Below are 15,115 nucleotides of genomic sequence, written 5' to 3' on the forward strand. Positions count from 1 at the left end.
GATGAGTGGTGAACTGCTGTGAAGCACTGTAGGGATTCCTAGTCTTATTTCTCCCACTAGGCCCCCTTCCAGCTCGGTCCAGCCCAAGCCTCTCCTTTCCTAGGGCCGAGACAGAGACAGAGAGATACAGAGACAGAGACGCCGAGGCACCAGCATCTCTCACCCCCCCTCCCCATCCCGCCCCACAGCCCTGACGGACGTCCACTCGCAGCCAATGGTACTCGCGAATTGCCCTCGGCGGGCCAATGGGAGACAGAGGAGGGCGGAAGCTTGCCCGCCCCCCACTCTAGGCTTGGTTGAGCCGTGCAGGTAGGTCTGGGGCCGGGGGAGCTGCCGTTGGCACTGCTGCCCCGGGGGGTGGGGGCGCGGCGGGTCGGGGTGATGGTGGCGCTGAGTGGCGCGTCTCGGCCCGAGGACGCCGCGGGGGACGCCGCCGCGGGGCGGCAGGAGGTTGAGGGGTCGCGGGAGCGGGCGCCGCCGAGGGCCCTGAAGGCGGCCGGTCTGAGGACGCGGGGACGCGTGTGGGGCGCGGGGACCCCCGGCCGGCGCCCACCCTCAAGGCCTCGGCCTCGGGCCGTGGGCCGCGGCGTGCCGGGCGACGGGTGGCCATAGGGCCTGGGGAGGGGGGGCGCAGAGCGGAGCCCGGGGGCGCCAGGCCGAGCGAGGTGGGACGGACCGTGGAGGGCAGGACGGGAAGCGGCATCCCGTGGGCCGCCCCCTCCTGAGGCGAGTCGGTCAACGGCCACGGGCTCCGGGCCGCGAGCTCCGGCCACGGCCGCCCCCTCCTAACAATGGGGACCGGGCCGGAGGAGTCGTGGGCCGCGGGGGGTGGGGAGGGCTCCGGGACGAGGGTCCGAGGCGGGGGAGGGGCGCGGACTCGAGCTCGCTGGGATATGGGCCCCGCGGTCCTGTAGAGCTGGGGGTCGCGTCGCTGGGTGGGATGGGGGGACGCCCAGGCTTGCCTCAGAGTCGGGTCAAGAGTCAAACTCCTCCCGTCCCCACCCCCCAAAATCCAATGAGCGCTAGGCAAAGTGATGCCAAGTGTCCCTAACCGAAGTGACAAACGTGGAGACAGCAAACCCACACTCAGAGCTTTATTTTTAAAACGGGGATGTCGACTCTGATTTTAAGAAATTATTTTTAAAGAGGTGAGTGTGTTATTTTTGTGTTACTACTCGGGCAAGCCTCCATTTTAAGCGAAGCAGTAACTGGTTAAGCTGGAATTTTCATTCAGGCCTAGGACATAAGGATCCTACAAGGGGTCATTTAGTCCATCCTTTTGAGTCCTTGCAACTTAACACCCTCCATCTTCAAAATTAATCCCTCTGGTCTGCTTTTAAAAAATCTCTGGAAAAGAAGGGTCTTTTCTTTTTGCTTGTAGTACTTCAGTGAAGAATAGATGTTGATTTTTTAATGTGGTATTAACTCTGAAACAATTTTAAGAAAAGTTAAAACATTGGAATTGTTAGAGAGGTTTTTTAGTTTACTAAATGAAATACTGGTACATCTTTTTAGGTCGTTAATCATTTTCAGTAGTGTTTATGAAACACTCTGGTAGTAATGTCTTCTTTCCTCTGCGATTTTAGTTTTCTGAATCTTTGATGAGTGATTTTCAGTTATTTAAAATTTATGTTTTACATAAATACATTTCTACACACATATAGAGATACACATGTGCCCTTTAAAAAGGGAATTTTATATTGTACCTTTTTGGGGGGTAGGGTTTGAGACCATCTCAATAAGTAGCTCTTACATGGCCCAGAAGTCACTGTGTATACCAGGCTGGTGTTGAACTCCTAGATAATTGCCTGCCTCAGCCTCCTCTGAGTGCTAGGATTACAGCGCACCACGCCCAGCACTTGTGCACTCTTTAGGCAACTAGTATTGAGCATCCTTCCCAGACAGAGTAAGCTATTTACAATCTTCTATACTATTTTCCATCTAAGTGAAAAAATTCTTCCTTTTCAGATCTCCCTACTTCCTTATCCGTGGGAACTGGGGAATACTTAGTCTCCTCCTGCTTATTTCTGAGTTGTCTGAACTACTCCTGACACTATGTACTCTATCTGGATGCCTCTTAAGGTAAGATATATTTGCTTTCTGTTATTTTGTTATTTCATATACATATTTTAGAATCAAGAATATTTGTTTTTTGAGTCAGGGCTTCAGAGTCCAAGCTGCCCTGGAACTTTTTAGGTTGCTGAGCATGGCCTTAGCTTCATGAATTTGCTGCCTCTACATTCCAAATGCTAGGATTATAGGTGTTTGCCACCATGTCTAGATCTATCTAGAATGTTCTTGAACTTGCTGCTCTTCCATTATCTTACTCATCCTCAGAACTATTAGCTTCTTAGGATTTGTGTTTGTGTTATTGCTGTTGTATTGTTGCTATTCAGATATTAATGAAGTTCTTAAATTAGCTCTCATTATAAGGATGAGTTCGACTTTTTACTTTATTATAGCTTACATACTTGTAAAATGCTGTTCTAAACCTGGTAGATATGTTGGCAATTCAGACTTTGAGGTCCATTTTCAAACAGGTACTTTAGGGTCATATGAACTTGGGTGTGTCCCACTTTTGCAAATCAGTAGCTGATTCATGTGTTACAAAAGATGTGTCATTAACCATTTGTTTACTCCTATGTTTCATATAGTATATTAAGGTTCATGTGTACAAGTCTTCAAATGTCCCGCTGTTCTGAGGGCCAGTGCTCAGTTCTTATACTATTTGTTTTCAACAGGTGGCCATTGTGCTCATTCCTTTCACAGGGTGCACTTCATTTGGGCACTGTGGACATGTGACCATTTGATAAAAATGATAGATGTTCTTCAAGTCTCTTGTGGCTCTTTCTGTTCAGAGATGGCTAAATACCTCTCCAGTAGGACTGAGCAGAGGACGGAGCTGTGAAAAGTGAGGAGGTGAGAGGAAGGACAAGACATGATCAATAGTGAAGTCTGTCAGCCTCGCCTTCCTTGGTAGTTAGATAATGGAGTGGCTAAGACTGTGTTGTGATTCCAGCATAGCATAGTGGGTGAACAGAATAGTGAAGTCTGTGTAACCTAACTATTTGGACTTTTGGGAAGTCTTTAGGTAATGTAGACTGAATCTTATCTTCATTATGTTCTGGCTGCTGTTGTTGGACAGTGGGTGCTTATATTAATATGAAGGGGTCCAAAATGACACATTTTTTTCCCAGCCTTTCCCCCATAGTACTGTTTGGAAGGGTTGGATGAAGAACACAGCCAGAAGTTCTGAGTGCCTAGGAACTGGAGGACCTTGGATAGTTGTGTTTCCACTTCTTTTTTTTTTTTTTTTTTTAAATTAGGTATTTTCCTCATTTACATTTCCAATGCTATCCCAAAATACCCATACCCACCCACACCCACTCCCCTACCCACCCACTCCCCCTTTTTGGCCCTGGCGTTCCCCTGTACTGGGGCATATAAAGTTTGCAAGTCCAATGGGCCTCTCTTTCCAGTGATGGCCGACTAGGCCATCTTTTGATACATATGCAGCTAGAGACACGAGCTACGGGGTTCTGGTTAGTTCATAATGTTGTTCCCCCTATAGGGTTGCAGTTCCCTTAGTTCCTTGGGTACTTTCTCTAGCTTTTTTTCTAGCTTTCTCTAGAGTTCAGAGCATCACCTTTTTTGCCTGTATGACATTTGAGTCACCTCATCATTCTCTTTACCTTCTATCTTCCAAGCTTCTTGTAAATGTAGATCTTATGAATGATTATGTCCTTTTTTTCCCTGTGGCTTTCAGCTTTTGAGGTATACTTTGGTTACTTTAGCCAAGCGCGGATGCTCTGATCTCTGCCGGGCTCCAGTTGTTTACACTCAGTAGCTTCCTTAGTGTACTCTGTACCTGCCCTCTGGGCCTTCACACAGGCCGTTATCTTTTTTAAAGGGCCTTTACTATCTTCTGGCAACTTATTCCTCTTCCCTTTATCTTTAATGTTTGTATGTGTCTGTGTGAATGGAGCCCAGAAGAAGGCATCAGGTCCTTTGAAGAGCTGGAGTGAGCTCTATGAGATGTGCATAGTGGGTGTTAACTAAATGGATCTCTGGAAGAACAAAAATTGTTCTTAACCACTGAGCCATCTCTCTAGCTGTCTTTTCTTTCTTTCTTTCTTTCTTTCTTTCTTTCTTTCTTTCTTTCTTTCTTTCTTTCTAGATGTTTATTTATTGTTATACATAAGTACACTGTAGCTGTCTTCAGACACCAAAAGAGGGCGTCAGATCACATTATGGGTGGTTGTGAGCCACCATGTGGTTGCTGGGATTTGAACTCAGGACCTTTGGAAGAGCAGTCAGTGCTCTTTATCCACTGAGCCATCTCACCAGCCCTATCTTCTATTTCTTAGTAACATTTATCACCATAATATTAACAGCAACAGAAACTACCACTGGATGTATCCTGTGGACCTCTGGTCCTCAGTGTGTGTGTTGCCTGTAGTGCTTGCTCTGGGTGTTCAAGCCTAGGACATCTAATATTGAGTGGCCACTAGTTTGCTTCTCTTGCACTTTGTGAAGCCCCTAAGTTTTCTGGGGTCAAAGGCTGTTTCTTGTTATTTTATTTTATCTTATTTTTATTTTTAAAATTTTCATTTCTTATATTTAGTATTTGGAATGTGTTTAAAATGGATTGCCTGAGGACATTGCCAGACTTAGAACTGAACTCTTTATAGTGTTTGAGACAGTCTTACTCGGTAGCCCAATGTTGGCTTGATTTCACTCTGTAGCTCATCTGGTCCCTTAATTTGTGGTGATCCTCTCACTTCAGTCTCCCAAAACACAACGAAATCTGCATCTTTAGGAGAGTATCAGTGGAAAAGCTGAATTGTTATATCTATTTGCCAGTCTTAGTCTTACTCTTGGGAAGTAAACAGAGTCTGGTTTGATAAGTTGTAAGCAGGCTTGGAATGAGGGGAGGCAGTAGTCATAGTTACATTCCTGTGGTGCTGAGGACCAAACCAAGGACCTAATTTGTATTAGGGAAGCACTCCACCCCTCTCCTTTATATTTTTCTCCCCTTTTGAACCTATGACCTCATTATGCTGGTATACACTCCATCTTTGAGTTATATCTTAACCTCTCCTTATTTATTTGCTTTTGATGACAATTCAGTCAATTTCAAAAGGTAACCAGAATGGTTTCATATTATTAAAATAGAGAGACATTAAAAATGTGGACCTGAAATGTACCAGCCAAGCAATGTATTTAGTAGGGAACTGCTACATTTGTTCTTTCATAGTAATGAGTGATTTTTTTCCCTTCTTTTTTCTAGAACATGTTAAGTATAAGTTGAGAAATAGCTTTCTCTTATCTGTGTATATGTTGTTTGTAGCAATAGTTGTATCCAATTTATCTACCTCTTGATTATGGCTATATTTGACCAGCAGGGGGAGCCAAAGTTGCTTATGTGGCTTTATCACAACTGATTTTTTTCAAGAGAAAAAAAGCTTTATTGACAAGAACATAATGCAAGTTCACAAAAAAGAAAATATAAACACATGAAAAGCGTTTTCATTTTGATAAACTAATCAAAGGTATGCAAAGTTAATGATTTCACTTATTAAATTGCCAAATGAACTGTCATAGGCTGGCCTTAAACTCAAATTAGTCTGTCTCTGCCTCCCCAGTGCTGGTCTAAAGGTGTGTGCCACTACAACCTGGCAAGAGTAAGTATTTTTAATGTCTTAAATACGTGGGTAGTGAAAAAACTCAGGCTGCAGAACTACTATATTGTTGTAGACCTTTGGTGCTGTGAATTGAATACAGGGATATTTATTTACTTTTAAGGATTTATTTTTATTTATATATGTCATATGTGTACAGTGTCCAAGGAGGGCAGAAGAGGGCATTGACTGCTGAAACTGAATAGGTGGTGGTAAGCCACTTGAAGAGGGTGCTTAGAACTTAACTTCAGTCCTTTGGAAAAGCAGCAAACACTGTTAACTGATTGATTAGCCATCCCTCCACACTATATCGACCATACTGGCCTTGAACTCACAGAGATGTGTTTGCGTTTGCCTTCCAAGTCCTGAGATTAAAGGCATGCTCTACCACTCCCTGCTGAAATTAATTAATTAATCAATTAGAGATACAGTCTTACTACGTAGCTTTGGCTATTCTGGAAGTCACAGAAATCTACCTGTCTCTACCTTGTGAGTGTTTGAAATTGAAGGCATGAGCTAACAGACCTGGCTGAAATTTGGTTTCTTTTTGAAGATTAAAGCAATATTTTAGGCGTGTTTATTTTTCTTGAGTATGAATCTTTTGCTTGCTTGTAAGTATATGACCACCATACTGAGTGCCCCAGAGGTCAGCAGAAGGTGTTGGATCCCCAGAAACTAGAGTTACAGATAGTTGTGGGGTACTGGGTGGATGCTGGGTCCCCTGCAAGCATAAGCGCAACTTCTTAACTGCTGAAACGTCTATCTCTTGAATATTGTTTAGATTCTTTTCTTGAGACAATTTCATACTATGTGGCCTTGGACTGCTTAGAACTCTGAATAAACTAGGTAGGGCTTGATGATTTTGCTTGTGGCGGCGCCCTGCCCCCCAAGTGCTGGGATTACAGCTGTTCATCTTCATGTTTGCTTTTTTGAGAATTTTTTTTTTTTAAAGATTTATTTATTTATTACATGTAAGTACACTGTAGCTGTCTTCAGACACTCCCGAAGAGGGCGCCAGATCTTGTTACGGATGGTTGTGAGCCACCATGTGGTTGCTGGGATTAGAACTCTGGACCTTCAGAAGAGCAGTCGGGTGCTCTTACCCACTGAGCCATTTCACCAGCCCCAAGAATTTTTTTAATGCCTTGAGAATTTAAGGATTCCAGAGCTTGAGAATTCTATAGCTACATAAGAAATTCTAAGTATGAAATAGAAGAATATGTATTTCTTATACATATGTGATGGTTTGTATATTCTTGGCCCAGGGAGTGGCACTATTAGGTGGTATAGCCTTGTTGGAGTAGGTGTGTTACTGTGGGCATGGGCTTTAAGACCCTCATCCTAGAGCCGGGCGTGGTGGCGCACGCCTTTAATCCCAGCACTCGGGAGGCAGAGGCAGGCGGATTTCTGAGTTCGAGGCCAGCCTGGTCTACAAAGTGAGTTCCAGGACAGCCAGGGCTACACAGAGAAACCCTGTCTTAAAAAACCAAAAAACCAAAAAAAAAAAAAAAAAAAAAGACCCTCATCCTAGCTGCCCAGAAGATAGGAGAACTACTGGCCTTCAGATGAAGATGTAGAACTCTCAGCTCCTCCTGCACCATGCCTGCCTGGATGGTGCCATGCTACTGCCTTGATGATAACATAAGGCAGCCCCAATTAAATGTTGTCCTTATAAAAGTTGTCTTAGTCATGATATTTCTTCACAGCAATAGAACAGAAGTTGGTACCAGGGACTGGAGTATTGCTGTGATAGGCCTGACTATGATTTTATTTGGAGGAATGGATTTGGGGACTTCTTTTGATTTGGAAAGCAGTGGAATGTTTTAAGTGTGGCTTAATGGGCCATCCTAGTAGGAAAATGGAAGACTTCGTTGCTAAGAGTGATTTGAACTGTGCAGATCTGGCCCAAAATGTTTCAGTGGAGAAGAATTTCAGTATGTGATGTAAAGACTGTTTTTGTGGTATTTTGGTAAAGAATGGCTGCTTTTTGCCATTATCTTAAGAGTCTGCCTAAAGTGAAGAGATTTAGATTCATTGCTTTGAAAAAGGAAGCCCCCCCCCCCCCCCCGACACACAAACACACACACACACAGGGTTTCTCTGTGTAGCCTTGGCTGTTCTGGAACTCACTTTGTAGACCAGGGTGGCCTTGAACTGCCTCTGCCTCCCAAGTGTTGGGATTAAAGGTGTGTGGCACCAAACCTGGCCTGGTATAAATTTTTTTGTGTGGTTACTAAAGTTCCCTCTTATGAACAGCAGTTTAATGAAAAGGAGCAAGCTGAGAACGAAAAAAATATAAAATATATGGTTCAAGTATTAAAGAGGCACCAAGAAGTAACAGAGCTGAATCCTGTGCTCAAAGAGATAGAGATTAAGGGAGTGCTGATTTCAGAGCACGATCTCACCCAGCTAAGTTTACTGATTGCATTTGGAGTTGAACAAGAAATAGTTTGGACTTTTAATCTGGAATGAACTACAATCCAGAAATGGAGGGCATACTTGTGACTCAGATCTTGAGGCATAGTGGCCATGAAAAGCTTAAGCCCAGGCAAGATGGTATGCACACACCTTTAATCCCAGGAGACTGAGGCAAGCAGATCTCTGTGTTCTAGGGCAACTTGGGACAGAGTAAGTTCTAGGTGAAGAAAAGCTCAAGTCCTTTAACTCCAGCATTCAGAAGACAGAGCCTTCAGATCTTTGGGTTCAAGGTCAATCTACAGAGCAAGTTCCAGGACAGCCAAGCTTAGGCCTATGGATGCTGCCATACTCCTGCCTTAATGATAATGGACTGAACCTCTGAACCTGTAAGCTAGCCCCAATTAAATGCTGTCCTTATAAGACTTGCCTTGGTCATGGTGTTACAGCAGTAAAACTCTAACTAAAATAACTTAAAAAGATAGGTAGAAAGAATGGAAGAAACTTTGTCAAGAACTTACTTGTTTTTGGAAAAGGAGAACCAATTTTCTGACAATCCATTGTCATATAACTATAAGTTTCATTGAGTTGGCAATTCATCTGTCTGGATTGGCATTAATGAATGTTGAGGTGAAGTTTTGTTTCATTGACCTGAAAAATGAGCTACTCTTAGAAACTTAGGGCTTCTAGAAATTATTTCTATCCTGTAAGATGCCCCGGGGTGAATTTATCAATAGATGTAAGTAAGCATTTTTTGAAATCTGTTTTTTTTTTTTTTTTTTTTGGTTTTTTAATTCCACATGTCTTTTGGTGATAATCCAGTCCACAGATTTCTTTTCTTTTCTTTTTTTAAGAATTATATTATTATTATTTTTTTTGAGTACATTGTCGCTGTCTTCAGATACACCAGAAGAGGGCGTCAGATCAATCACAGATGGTTGTGAGCCACCATGTGGTTGCTGGGAATTGAACTGAAGACCTCTGGAAGAGCAGTCAGTGCTCTTAATCACTGAGCCATCTCTCTAGCCCCACAAATTTCTTTTATGTCTCTTTCTGTTGTTTTTTGAACTGGGTTCCACTGTGTAGCCCTCCCTGGCTGTGTATCCCTCTTCCCACCTTTAGGCCCTGGGACTAAAGGCCTGCCTAGCCATCACCTGGCTTATTTATTTATTTATTTAATAGAAAGACATATTTTAACTTTTGACCTTAAGTGGTTAATATATTGTATTAAGATTTGGTGGATTAGAATTTACCATACTGGATTTTTCTATCTTTTAAAAATAAATCATATTGTCCCCTGGCTTTCATGTTTTCTCAGTTGAAGATGCATGGGTTTTAAATTTAATCTTCAGGGAAACCTCTTTCAGCATTTTCATGCTTTTGATCTTCTCTGGGTCTTTGACAAATCGATTTCCCCTCTTGGATTTATAATAATCACCCAGAACTACCCTTTCTTTCCCCTTACAGTTTTTGAGGCAGAGTCTTGGTATTAGATTTATTTATTTTTATTATATGTAAGTACACTGCAGCTGTCTTCAGACACTCCAGAAGAGGGCGCCAGATCTCGTTACGGATGGTTGTGAGCCACCATGTGGTTGCTGGGATTTGAACCTCGGACCTTCGGAAGAGCAGTCGGGTGCTCTTACCCACTGAGCCATCTCACCAGCCCTGAGTCTTGGTATTATAGCCTTCCAAATGCTGGTATTACAGGTATATACTACTATACTTGGTATTTTCTTATTTATTTGATTTTTGCAATGGGGTCTCATGTAGTCCAGGCTGGCCTTCAACTCATTCCTAATTCTCCTTCTCCTTTCTGAGTTTTGGGACTCTAGGATAGTTATGTGATCCTGGGAGTGGACTCTAGTGCTTCATGTGTTCTAGGAAAGCACTCTGCCAGCCCAACTATAACTACACCACCTACACCACTTTTATTTTTCTGTTAAAAGTTTTTTGTATATTTATTTATTTTCTGTATATGCTTATGCATGTATGAGATCACACAAACATACCATGGAACTTGTTTGGAGATCAAAAACCAACTTGCATGAGACAGTTCTTTTTCCACCACGTGGGTTCTGGGGATTGAGCTCAGGTGTTAAGGCTTGGCAGCCAGGGCCTTCACCTGCTAGACTTGCTGGCCTATAGTTTTTAGTTTTTATTACTTTTTTTTTTTTTCCCACTGCATGGGAAAGTACATGCTTGTAAATACTAGCACTTGGAAGACTGAGGCAGAAGGATCACTGTGAGTTTGAGGCCAACTAGGGTTCATAGTGAGTTGGAGGGCAACCTAGGATATAAAGCCAGACTCTGTTTCAAAATATGCCCCCTCCTCGCCAAAAAGAACATTAAAACTTGAGACTGTGTTTTAGATATAGCTAAACTGTGATTTGGTAGAATAGGAAAATAAGTTCTGTTTGTGGCATTTTCTTTGTTGTGAATAGAATTTTTTAAAAAATGTTCTTTCCCCTCTCTGCATAGAGCATGTTATAGAATTTAATAAATATTCTATAATTATTTAAAAATAGTTTTTGATTTGAAGACATGAATCCTTTAAATACAGCTTAAATTTTTATTCTATAACTAACTACAGTAGCATACTTGCTATTTTCTGCCTGTGATATTTAGTCTGTCTTTTCTCAGAAGGCTCTTAGATGAAAGTTACCTTGTTAGTTCACTGTCATCATTAGAAAGCTTGATTTCAGATGTGTCACTCTGGAATCCAATTTTGTCTGCACAGGAACTGCCTGGAGCAGGGGTAGTTTCTCTTTAGCTGATACAACTGCAATATTTAGGCAGTGGACATCCTTGCTGAAATAGTCTGCTGAAAAGAAAGCCTGGGTTTTGTAAATATTTCTCGTTTGATATGCTTAGAAATCCTTTCCAATTCAGTGTGGTTTTATATTTGTGAAGATCATACTCCCATCTGCAACACAAATTTCTTACATATTTTTCTTTGTTCTTCCTCTTCCCCTCCCTTTTTTCCTTCCTTCCTTCCTTCCTTCCTTCCTTCCTTCCTTCCTTCCTTCCTTCCTTCCTTCGTTTCTTCTTTTTTTTTTTTTTCCAAGACAAGGTTTCTCTGTGTAGCCTTGGCTATCCTGGAACTCACTCTTGAGACCAGGCTGGCCTCCATCTCACAGTGATCCGTCTGCTTCTTCCTCCTGAATGCTGGGATTAAAAGGTGTGTGCCACCATGCCCAGCTAGAGTTTTATCAAGATTGTCATAGCAGCACACTGAGATAGTATTTACATAGTTCTCAGAGAATTTGGGTAGGCTGGTGTGTGATTCTCCTTTTTGAGCCACGGGTCTTTTCCTTGCTAACATGTCTTGATCCCATCTCTGTAAGAGATTTGCTGTTTCTTGAGTAGACAGAAGTTTACATTGACGCTTTTGTTCATGAAGTGTTTTGAGTAGCTTAATATGTAGAGTTGAACAAGTGATTGGGTAAATGATGCTAGAGCAAATAGATTTTAGTTCTGTCCACCTGATACTTATAGAAGGTCATTTCTCCCATATGACCTTGTGTTGCAGTGAGTTTTTAGCTACTCTGCTTTATACTCCCTGTGGGTCATGCTTCTAGCCTCCTGCCCAGGGAATCTGGATCCTCGAATGAAAGACACACACGCACATTAGCTTATTTTTAATATGCTGTCTAGCTTAACTTTTAATTCTCTGCCTGCTTACTGGAATTCTTACATGGCTGTTGGCTCTCTTTCCTGCAGCTCAAAAGCTGAACCGTCTCCCAGCACATCATGGTGATCCTCTCTCCTCCCCCTGCATCCGAGCCCACACATCTCTTAAGGTTCCAGCCCTGTCTTCCTTTGGCCACTGGCATCTTTATTGATCTACCAAAAACCAATTGGAGACAGAGACCTTTCCCATTTGGACATGCAGATTCCCTATTGAATCAAAACATTAGAACCAGTCTTTAACAATCATCAGCTAGTATGTTTTCCTGGACAGTCTTATAATTGACACTTTTAAATGTCTGTCTGACATTTGGTATATTAGTTTGGAAGCATCTTGCATATTTGATCAATTTGGTTCACTATCAGTGATTTATATGCTTTGAAGAATAATTTAGAAATAGCTTTACTCTCATATATCTTCCTTAGTAAATATTGAAATAAAAGTTGTATGTTAGATGTTCTGCTTTGATCACTGTTAATAATCAATTATTAAATCCATTTACCAAATGTCCCTTCAGTCATTTAGTAGCTTTGTATTTTCTTGTAAGCTTTTTTTTTTTTTTTTAAGACAGGGTCTTGAATCCAGGCTGTCGTGGAAGTCAGTTTATATGCCTGCCAGGCTAACTTTGACTGCTCAGCAGTCTGAGTGGTGGGAATGGGAAGCTGAAGCACCACACCTAGCTCTTAGGCTTTGCTGAGTGAGTCTCAGGGCTCCTTGGTTTTTACTGCTTTTTCTCCTTTGCAATTTTTTTTTCTATTTTGAGAAAAGTAGTTTTTTTCCACTTTCTTATCCTTTACTGTGCTACTCAGTAATTTAAGATTTTTTTGGTTGAACACCTAAATTTTGTGATCTCTTGCTTTCAGTAAGGTATTTTAAAATCCATCTCTGCTTTATAGTGCACATCTATTTACGTACAAAAAATAATTATATAACTAAAGTCTAGATTGGGGATTATATGTTTTCTCAAATTGGGTGGCAATTTTTAGTTGTTCTCCGTGTATATACTGGAGATAATTATGTCTTTATTTATATTACTAGTGGTCATATATGTCAGTTTGTGTATGTGTGTGTGTTTGAGCACAGGAGAGTATATGGTTCTGTTAATCAGGGTGTGCACATTCTACTAGGCGTGTGCAGGTCAAAGGACAACTTTAGATAGCAGTCTTTGCCTTCTACCGTGCTTGAGATAGGCTCTCCACGCTCGCTCTCTTGCTTTTTTTTTTTTTTTTTTTGGTGTGGTTGTTCTCTGCTGTATATACTAGTCTGCTGTCTCTGCTTCCCATCTCACAGTACGAGTGCTGGTGTTACAGATCCAGTGCACTGTGCCTGATTTCTGGCAACTGGGACTTAGGTTTCCACACTTGCATGTTGAATGCTTTAATTACTGAGCCCAGTCCATACATGTTAACTTCTGATTGTAATTCAACAGGTCCTGTCTGTCTGTCTGAGCAGATACCCTAATATTTTTGGAGAAAACAGTGTTTATTATTTAAAATTTATATAATTTCTCCAAAAATTTTGTGCTGTTAAACATGTGGAACATTGAACCTTCCTTCATTATTGTACTTTCTGTGTTTCAAAACCAGTGAACTTTAGTGTTAAAAGACATCTTGATTTGAAGCTTTTGTTGCTCTTGCAGAGGACTAAGGTTTGATTCCCAGCAACTGTAGGGTTGCTCATAGCCATCTGAGGGCACATAGTTCCTTTTCTGACAAGTACCAGGCATGCATTCAGTGCACATATCCATGCAGGCAAAACATTCATACAGACATAAGAAACCTTGATTCAAACTAATAAATGTCTTCATCTCATATTTAGGAGGACATTTAGAAAATAAAGTCATTTGTCAAAAAAAAAATCACATGGCTATTTCAGTATAGATATATAACTTGAAGTGTCATCTATCATTGCCTTAGTCCAGTGATGTGTTAGACTCCAGTGACCTGTCCTAATCATAATTATGTTAGAGTATATGCAGAACAAGCACTGTTGGTTTATAGATGAAAAAGATAAAATGATTAGACTGGATTGAAAGTGAGGCGACTGATGATCGTATTCTCTTCTTTAGAGCACAATCCTTGATGCGTATACTTCAGAGAACACCCTTATACCTTGGATAGTTTTGGTAACAAGAATGCCAGAGTTTTTGCCAACTATCTATTACTATAGTCTTTAGGCAGTGTATAACAGTGTTGCTTTTGTTTAAGCTTTTAAAATAATAGTATATTCCAGTCCTAAGTCCCTGAAGATAATAATTCTACTAATAGGATTTTTTTTGTCCCTTAAACTCTGACTAGACTGTGTTCTAAACTCTAAGAAGTTATTATTCTGGTAGATGACTAATTATATCTGTGATACTGGGTCTTCTTATTTCATTCTCTTAAGAGTAATTTAGAATAGCTTAAATTTGAAGGAAACCTAAGTTCCCATTCATGCACTACTGGCAATGAAGCTGCAAGTATGACATGAAGGCAGATTAGTGTGTCTAGGTAAAATAAAGGGCAAAAGTTTGCTTGCCTTCTGACCTTTCACAAGTGGTACATTGGCTTGCAAAGTGAAATTGTTTAGAAATTAAGTATTATTTTAGCTTCATTTTTTGAAACACATTTATCTACTTATTTACTTACTGACTTTTTTGAGATAGGCTTTCTGGTTGTTCTGGACTTACTCTGTAAACCAGGTTCGTCTCAAATTCAGAGATTCACCTTCCTCTTCAGGGATTAAAGGTATACACTGCTACACCTGGCAACAAATTTAATTTTTTAAAAAAGATTTATTTATCTTATGTATATGAGTACATTGCAGCTGTACAGATGGTTGTGAACCATCAATGTGGTTGCTGGGAATTGAATTCAGGACCTCTGCTCGCTCGGGTTGGCCCCACTTGCTCTGGTCAACCCTACTTGTTCCAGCCCAAAGATTTATTATTTATTATTATATCTAAGTACACTGTAGCTGTCTTCAGCCATACCAGAAGAGGTCGTCAGATGTCATTACGGATGGTTGTGAGCCACCATGTGGTTGCTGGGATTTGAACTCAGGACCTTCAGAAGAGCAGTCAGTGCTCTTAACCACTGAGCCATCTCTCCAGCTCCCAAATTTAATTTTTAAAAGGTATTTTATGTATATGAGTATTTTGCCTGCATGTGTGTCTGTGAACCATGTGTGTGCCTGGTGTCCAGAGATAAGAAGAGGATATGTTCCAGAGAGACACTTCTGAAATTGAACGTACAGGTGGGCTGCCATTACCCCCCGCCCCTGTATTTGAGGGTTCTGAATGTTTTTCATTTTTGCATAGCAAGCACTCTAACCATTGAACTAGCTCCCC

The 15,115-nt window shown here is 41.4% G+C and overlaps 1 protein-coding gene across 6 annotated transcripts in view; it reads left to right on the plus strand.

Annotated features, from left to right (window-relative positions):
• Window positions 1–289: 289 nt before the first annotated feature.
• Kansl1 (KAT8 regulatory NSL complex subunit 1) overlaps window positions 290–15,115 on the plus strand; it is a 129,903-nt gene continuing 115,077 nt past the window's right edge. For 4 of the 6 annotated variants that reach the window (XM_021176689.3, XM_085829487.1, XM_021176694.3 and 1 more), the window contains exons 1-2: window positions 895–1,148; window positions 1,969–2,082. The gene's annotated coding sequence lies outside the window, so the exon portion shown is untranslated. Of the gene's footprint in view, window positions 310–893; window positions 1,149–1,968; window positions 2,083–15,115 lie in introns of those variants that run through there. The other 2 variants (XM_085829488.1, XM_085829491.1) reach the window with 2 other exon arrangements.

The sequence above is a fragment of the Mus caroli genome, unplaced genomic scaffold (assembly GCF_978045245.1).
Source record: "Mus caroli unplaced genomic scaffold, Mus_caroli_1 scaffold_13, whole genome shotgun sequence".
NCBI classification, from domain to species: domain Eukaryota; kingdom Metazoa; phylum Chordata; class Mammalia; order Rodentia; family Muridae; genus Mus; species Mus caroli.